Source organism: Branchiostoma lanceolatum, chromosome 17 (genome assembly GCF_035083965.1).
Source record: "Branchiostoma lanceolatum isolate klBraLanc5 chromosome 17, klBraLanc5.hap2, whole genome shotgun sequence".
Lineage (NCBI taxonomy): Eukaryota > Metazoa > Chordata > Leptocardii > Amphioxiformes > Branchiostomatidae > Branchiostoma > Branchiostoma lanceolatum.
This window is the reverse complement of record NC_089738.1, coordinates 16622431-16631778: the sequence shown is the minus strand read 5'-3', so window position 1 is coordinate 16631778 and position 9348 is coordinate 16622431.

Below are 9348 nucleotides of genomic sequence, written 5' to 3'. Positions count from 1 at the left end.
GTGGTATGTCATGTGACTGTCACAGAAAGTAGATCCTGAACTGTTACTGCATTTCTCTTACTCTAAATACTCAAGTAACAGTCTTTGTCACATTTATCTGGTGATAACTACTTCAGCAAGAGTTCAGTTCGAATATCTCACACCTCCGTGAAATGATCAGAGTTACTCGTGAAATCTTGTTTAATTGTGGTTCATTGATGTTGCGAAGAAGGTTTTGATTAACATGACATGATCATTTCCTTTGAACGTGGCTAGCATATAGAAAATATGTGACTGCGAAAACACAGACAGACAGACAGACAGACCGAATACCAATAATGAATACTGTACCTCGCTGTGAATTAGTAGTATCTTCCATTGACCCCATGACCCGGACTGTCATGTCTGATAGACGACTAGTTCTATCATCTCTGAACTCTACACCCTGCCTCCCCGGCAAGTCTAACCTTTGTGGTCATCTTTTATCTCTGATCTTCCCACTTACTTCCTGTTACTCTACTGACAGTGTATTCAAATTTAGTCCCTTGGCCAGGTCCCTCAAAATAGCCATTTGGTACCAAACAGAGGGACAAATGGTGACTTACTTTTTTCAAAAGGTTGATTCCTCTACTTTATCATTATGCATGCCTACAAACTGATTTTCACCGAAAATCATTGATGTTTGATATTTTGACCCTGAATTGAGTACCAAATAGCGAGGTTCATTCTAATGACGTCATTTGGTCACGTGATTACAGCAGGAAAGCTACTCATGTTGGTTATCATGGCTTATAATTAACTTTGGCTACTACAGATACAAAAAATCCATGATAGCACTTCTCCCCCTCGGTGGTACCAAAAATCTGCTTGGCCCATGGACTAATTACTACGGATAGACAGCACGACAAAAATATCATACCGAAAACTATCCCCCCCATTTTGCCTTAAGCTTGCTACTGCATTTGTGAGAAAAAGAGCAATCCGGCAGAACACAGTACTCGCATGTATCACACTTTTATCAACATTGTACGAGTCGACAGTCACGTAGTCCGCACTGATGTAGTGCGGCGATGCTCTTACTGAGCTGGGCTTCTTATCCAGGTAGGACCAGGTATGACATCACTATATTTGGGTCATAGGTCATCAGTAGTATGTTATTTGGATGCGAACTCGGTCTGTGGAAAAAGTCAGTAGATTGTGGTAAAGCTCTAAATCCAGACCTAGCAAGCTTTCAACTGTCTCAATTGCGACAAATCCAGAATACCAATCGTTCGGTAGCTTTAGTTCAAATTGCAGATAACAGACAATCCGCGAAGGATAACAAATGAAAGTAAAGATACGACGAAAAGCATGCTGCCATGTTTTTCTTTAACATGTTCTTGCGTGTTCTTGGCTTTGTATTGTTGTTGTCTTAACCACTGAAAACATCCCAAAGACAGAGCACAGTAAAAGGCCATATGTGCTTTTAGTCCGGTCTCTCTGCCTCCGTACATATAACGTTAGCTCTTTCTCTTGCTTGAAGTAAACTAGGCTCGACTTCCTGTTGCCGAAGACAGAGTACACCCATTAAAGACTTACAAACCTATCTCACGGTCACATTTGTTCACCCTAAGGCAAGGCGTGCTCCTAGAAGGAACTACAAGACGCCACGCGGGAATTCCGACACGTCTCTTTGCTCTTGAAAGCACATTTGCTACCGTCAGTTCAGCGGATGTGCGATGGTCCGTGTGCCTGTAAAAGCCCAAGATAAAACTATGTCGCACCGAAGGCCAATGGTGACAGATGAGCAGAAAAGTGCCTTTCGTCTGCTGGATCTGTGAAGAAAACAGAAAGACGAACAGAAACTCAATATGACAAAAACATAGTACTACTCTGATTCTGTGCCACCAAATTGATGCGCAAAAAGGTGCCTTCTTGTGGTGAATATATGAAGAAATCAGGCTGACGAAGATGATGTCGACGACAGAAACTCATTTTGCCCCCCCCCCCAAATGACACTGCTCTGGTTGTGATAGATGCGCAGAAAGGTGCATTTTGTCTGGTGGATCTATGAAGAAAACGAAAGACGAGCAGAAACTCAATAAGACGGAAAGCTTAGTACTGCTCTTGTTGTGTGCTGCCAAATAGATGCACTAAAAAGGCGCCGTTCGTTTGGTGAATGAGGAAGAAAACAGATAGACGAAGAAGATGGTGAGGACAGAAACTCATTTTGTAACATAAAAAGAGGCACTGCCCTGGTTACGTGCCACCAAGGGGGTTAAAAACCTCCTTGGTTCCACCGAATAGATGCACGTAATAGCGCCTTCTGTTTGACGAATCAATTTAGGAAACAAATAGACGAAGAAGATGGTGAGAACAGAAACTCACGCCAAAAAGCAATTACTCAAACAACTGGATATGATTTTGGGAACGGTCAGACGTTTCAAGTAGCATCCACTACTTTTCGTCAGTGACTGTGAGCAAGATCAGTTGAACAGCAGGTTTATAACCACGAACTATGAATTGATATGCAAATAAGGAGAAGACAAATTTTTAGATAGTCCAATAGAAAGCGAATTAGACAAGTCAAGACAAGGTTGAAGTAAAAGGGGACAATAGCTCCTATTGTTTTAATATAGGAGCTAAGGCTGGTTTGCCCCCAAGGCTATGTCCCAAGTGCCAGACAGTTCCACCCTTAGCCCTCCTTTCCTGTTGAGGGTTGGGTTGTATATCCTCTCATATATTGCCTCCCTTACTCCACGTTCGAACCGGCGGGGTTCGCGGTCAAGGATATCAGTGGATTCGAGATTGAACGAGTGCCCCTGGTTGTGTTTTAGGTGGTGGAAAATGGCCGAGGAGTAGCGGTTAGCGCAATGTTCTTTGTACCTTTCATTAAGTGATCGGCTGGTCTCTCCGATATAAGTGTTGTTGCAGTTGGGTTCTTCACATTTGAGTCTGTAGATGACATCGGCCTTGCTGCCTTTGCGGGGTCGGTCTTTAGGATGTACCAGTCTTTGTCTGAGAGTTGATTGAGGTTTGAAGTTGGTGGCAATGTTGAAGTTTTGGAAGATCCGTCGGAGTTTTTCGGACACTCCTTGTACATAAGGAATAGTGATGTTGGCCTTGTTTCTGTTGGTCAACGGTGTACACTTAGCCGTTTTCTTGGACTGGTCAGACGGTTTGAGGGCTTTGTTGAAAGTCCATCTTTGGTAGCCACATTTGCCCAGGGCACCTCGGAGGTGTCTATGTTCGTCTGTTTTGGCCGTGTCTGAGGTGATGATGTTGTCTGCCCGATGAAAGAGAGTTTTTATAACTGCCAGTTTGTGTTCCAAAGGGTGGTGAGAATCAAAGGCCAGATACTGATCGGTATGGGTCGGCTTCCTGTATACTTCGAACTGGAGGCGACCATCCTTCTCTATGATGGTTTTGGTGTCTAGGAAAGGGAGCATACTATCTTGACTCGACTCCTGTGTGAACTTGATGTTGTCATCTATCTGGTTGATATGGTCAAAGAAATCATCAGCTACTCTCTTCTTTAGTCTGCACCAAGTGTCATCTACATAACGGAACCAGTTGGCCGGGGGAGTGTCCTTGAAAGTACTGAGGGCTTTGTTCTCAAATTTCTCCATGTACAGGTTTACCACGATGGGCGAAACTGGTGAACCCATAGCACAGCCGTGCAGTGGATGCTACTTGAAACGTCTGACCGTTTCCAAAATCATATCCAGTTGTTTGAGTAATTGCTTTTTGGCGTATCTTATTACCTGGATGTCTAATCTTCATCGACAGAACAGAAACTCATTTTGACAAAAAATGGTACTGCTCTGGTTGTGTAAGTAAGTAAGTAGTCTGGTTGTGTGCCACCACATAGAAAGGCGCATTTTGTCTTGTGCATCAATTTAGAAACGGAGAGACGAAGAAGATGGCGAGGACAGAAACTCCTTTTGTAAAAAAAAATGGCACGGCTCTGTTTGTGTGCCACCAACTAGATACACAGAAAAGGCGCCTTTCGTGTGCAGGATCAATAAAGAAAAACAGGGACACGAAACAGATTATGCAGACAAAAACTCATTGTGACAACAGAGAATAGCACTGCTCTTGTTCTGCGTCTAGCCCAGATAAAAGAACAGGGGTAAGATTGATACGTGGCTTTTAGCTGACACCATACATGTCTTTTACACAGGAGCAGAAAAGTGGCAGAGTTATCGAGTAGATGGATACGCAGGCAGGCAGACAGACAGTCAACAATACGAGGGTAGTTCTAAGTGTAAAACATTTATCATGGTCCTGCAAACGTGTTTTGCTCATTTTAAGTTTTTAGACTCATTTTTCATTCAATGAAAATTTTGTACAGGTAATATGCTTCTGATAGATAGGAACTGCGCCAAGTGTTGTTTATCTTACTCAAGGGAACGTGAGTCTACGAAACTTTTAATGAACTTACACAAAATACACATGCACAATGTTCAGAAAGTTTTAGACTTTGAATTTGAATTTGGAACCACGTCTTATGAGTCATCGTCATCTTAAAATCACTTTGCTCTTCCTTTTTGCTTTTACTTTAAGCATGCAAATTTGCCAAGGCGTCTAGAGACGGAGTGGTTTATTATAGACATACGTCAGGAAATGCGTCAGTAAAGTCAACTGCAACTTGCAGGGTGACCTTTCTATTGGACTTATTACTTGACTTTCTATTTGCTCAAGTCAGAGGCAGACAGAATCTGGAGGGAACGCTAAAAATGTCAAACTGTTTGCAGTGACAGTGATGTGATAGATTGGTTTGAACAGCTATTTTGTACAAGGAAACTCGCGGAATTCGCTTGCCTTTAGACAGTACTTGCCAACACAAAGACATGGACCAAATGTTCGACTGTATGGCTTCAACCGTGAGCGATGATAAGCAATGCTAGACGCTGAAAGCTAATTATGGATACTAGTACTTTGAAGTCAAGAAGTTTACAAATATTCTAGCGTTCACAGACATCTTTCTAGTATGAATATTATGTGTGTTTTTTCATGTCTTCGCCAGGAAAATTAATCAAAAGATAAAATTGACAACATGAAAGCAGGAATGGATAATCTGGTGCTCTTCTCTCATGACCCCCTTCACATTTTTTTTTTTTTTAATTTTTGATTGTGGCTTAATTCAAAACGGTTAGATTGTGTGAAGGTGAATCGGTCAAATCGGATTCAATTCAAAAATGGTCACTTTCAAACTGTGTAAAACCACATCGAAAGTATATTTGAGACGAATCTGTTTTAAAACCGATCTGGATCAGTCACATATCTCAACGCCATCGCACTATTGGCTAACTGAAACCCTTATAGCATTCACCTCCTAATACTGCAATCTACTGCAATGTAGTGACATCCTCTGAAAGCTTGTTCGTCTATTTCCACCACCCTAGAGGTTTTGACAGTAGATCGTTCCATGCCAGACGATGTCCTTAACATGGCGTAATCGACCTTGAAATCAAAGGCCTGGTTTGATCCCAGCAAATTAAACAAAACAATGACAGTACCAATTGAGCTATACATTGTATCTCTACGGTCATATTCAATGACGTTGTATCTATCTCAGTGCACGTAAACGATGTTTTGTTCCAAGGTAATTCCAAAGGAATATCTAATTAACTTGCCAGACGGACTTATGTGATCGATATATTGCTCATTAGTTGAAGTCTGCGTCGTTTCTTGTAAAGGCTATTATGAAGTAATATAATTCCTGTGCATCGAATGTTATGACTGTACTTTCAGAGCAAGCACATCCACCAGATTACGGTGAAAATAAAGGTTAAGGCGCCATGGCCTTTTGAGGCCGTAAGGGCAATGGGTTGTTAGCCCATTGTGTTTTAGTGCAGCCCATCCCTCTCCTTCCACCGCCTTTTACCTTTTAAACCAAGTCAGGTCCAGACTACGCATTTACACCTGGGTGGAGTAAGAAAAGTCTTAAGTCTTTAAGTGCATTTCCCAAGGACACGACGTCTTGCCAGGAATACCGGGAATCGACCCCGTGAACTCTCGAATCCGTGTCCACTAGCCTAACCAATCACAGGAGACGACGATAACAAGAAGAAAAGGAAGTCATCTATTGCTGCATTTGGATTCCTTTTTTTACTTCGCTTTTTGACAGACAAGGACGACGTGGCACTGCACTCAAGTTTTTCACAACAGTGCCACGTACACAGAACAACATACCCATTTTGACAACTGGGTAGAGTGAGGAAAGTCGTGTAAAGTGCCTTTTTCAAGGGCACACCGTCGGTGGGGTCAGGAGGACTCGAACCCGGGAACGCTTGGTTCTGGGCCAAACACCCTGCCGCTACGCCACACGAGTTGAAATTATACGTCGATTCCCTGGCGCTTGAAATTTGGAGACCTTCTGTTCATCAAAAATTCGACCGAAGGTTGCTTGAAAGTTTGATGACCTTTGGTCAAATTTGTTGTTGGCCAGAAGGGCACCAAATTTCCTAATTATCCGTGACCCCTCCCCTTCACTTCGACCTTGTTGAAAAGCGGCCATGTGGCTGAACAAGCATTTCGAAGTAAAATAAAGGCCTTGACTTGAAGGTCGTGTAGCGGCCCTTTAATGCGATATTAGCTGACCGAAGATCCACCTGTGACCATAGCACCATCTGCCCATTAAGCTCAATATGTTTCCTTCCATTAACCAGCAGGTACCTTTTATCCTTAAACACGCCCGAAGGCGTCTTTCCATTCACGCCTTTTACGCTTTTATGCACGGGTTCGCATTGATTGGGTGGGTGCGTCTAGCCTTTAGCTGACCATTTACCATGTTGGGCTGCTTGCCCGGCCGGGCTAAGTCCGCTCTGTCTCTCTAAGTGTCTTCGTCGTTCATGGTCTGCATCTAGGGTATACCCGGTATTCCCATCGTTTGGCATAGCTTCGCAGGTACGCGGCGCAGTAGCAGCTGGTTACACTGAACGACCTGTCACACATAGCTTGTTCTCGACCTGTACCCAAACATCCCGGCAAGTTGGTCTGTATAAGATTTTCAGATTGGCCAACAAGCGAGTGTCCGTGCTTTGGGTCGGAGAATAAGGTCGCTGGCTCACTCCACACTGCTTCTAAAGCAGTGTCCAGCGAATCTGGATAAGGTAGGGATATAGATATCCAGCTCTGCTTTATTGGATGGTATTTCCAGAATTTGTTATGACATGTATAACATGGGGGTGTACTTTCTACCAAGCTTGTTTTCGAACTTTAATGTTAAGGTCCATGCTGATGAAACATACAAAAGCGCGAACTGTAGTGAAGAAATTCATTTTCATGATAGACATCACATTTATAGTACATTGTACGTGGTTGTCAATAAACCATTCATTCATTCATTCCTCCATTCATCCATTCATTCATTTATGACATAGAAAAATTATGATTATTTCATTCAGAGCTAAAACGTAAATACGCCTAAAAACTACAGGCAAAACCTATGACTAGAGAAAGGCTATATTGCCATGCAAGATAGCATCTGTTTCGAACATAATGGCTGTTGGAAACCTTGAGGACTGCCGTTTACATAGGAAACAAGCCATTAGCAACGCTACACTTGCTACACTTCTCTGAAAATGGTATTTCTATGTGCTTTAGCAGCATACAGTCATATTTCTCTTCTACTGTAGCATTAGATGATACATGCATTCATTCATACATACATACATGCATTGTACTTTTTGACAGAATAGTGAGTAAAAAGTAAGAAAGATAAAGTCGATTGGTACATTGCCACATCCACAAAATTCCACTACACTAAGAACAACAAAACCAGCAAGGCTGTTGTGCAAATGCAGTTGATGATAGCTTCAGCAAAATATGTTCCCTTCCTGCTTACAGAGCTGTTTAAAGGGACTTTTAATACAAATAAGCTAGAAATATATGGTCGGTATATGGCGGCGTATATGGCGTCACTTGCCCCCTTGGGCATTACTATTGCGTTCTCCCTGAATACAACCATTTACTGATGATATTGTGTATGCCGTGATGTGCTCTTGTGATAACAATCGCGATTTTGGACCACAAGGTCGTGGGTTCAAATCCCAGTTTAAAAAGCTTACCTTGCACGCTACCGGTAGGAGTAAAAAACACACCGATCATCTTTTGTACACTAAACGTGAGATCGAACCATTGGCCATTACCTACATTGAAAATGTTGATAGTAGCTGATATGATGTTTTCTTTCTAGCTTGTAAAATACACTAGCAATGCAGAATTGCTGCTAGATATACATTGTTGCCATGTTTAGAATAGACTACTATACTAGTGTCCTAGATTTAGAAAATACCTATTTCCAAAACTAACAATACTAGTATGTTGTATTCCTTTTTACAATTGTTCTGCAATGGTTTTTATTCATAATTATCTTTTGCACTTCTTGAAAGAATTTGTGATCACCCCTGATGCACTAACTTAAGCTCGCCATTGTTTATCACAGACCAACAGACCAGTAGTAAAACACCGTATGACGCGTTACCAGCCCAGCGGATAAAACACATCAGATGCTTGTTAGGGACTGTACGAAATTTACTGGGGGGGGGGGGAGGGGTGGTGCACTGGAGGGGAGGGCCATTGAAAAGTTTTTTTGGCCTGGGGGGAAGAACCATTGATATTTTTTTACCGGACCCTCTTTGCACCAGCCCCCCAGTAAATAACGCACAGTCCCCTTAACGATAGTCACAGATGACCTCCTCTCTGACTTTTAAAAGATGAAGTATCTCACAAAGAGCTCGTATACTCTGACCCTCGGGTAAAGGCTGAAAGAGCATCTCTTTGAATTCACTTACAAACGTCTTGGATCCAATGATAAAAAGACGTCAATGACTTTACTTTACCCTACGAAAGGTCAGTTAGAAACATCCGGATCAATTGCTAAATCCTCCGCAGAAATTGTATTTGGTTGTCTGAAAGCCGCACATTGTGCCTCCTATTGAATACGCACATAATACTGCACCACGAACCCTTCACTCGTCGTCACGAAAATATAAAGCCGGATCTACGAAAGTAGATCACCCTGCGCGTTTCTGATTGACATCTATGTATAAGGCCTCCTGTACGCTGGATGGAAGCCGTTAAGCGACCAAAATTGGATTTGCATGACCAATGCCTTTATGAATTGAACATGATCAACAATGTAAAAGTATGATGTGAACGACGTTGGTCCGTCAAACAGATATGTCTGATATGTGTGACTTGCAACATTATCTGCGTTTCAGTCCTATTTTGTGAGTACCCTCATTCTGACACAAATTGGGAAAGGCCTCGGCCTTACCCTCTTTCTAACGGATATTGTTACACGTGGTGATTATGTATGTCAACAATGTTATCAGCCCAAATGGGCAGTGATATCTAATACAAACCAAAGTCTACAATCTC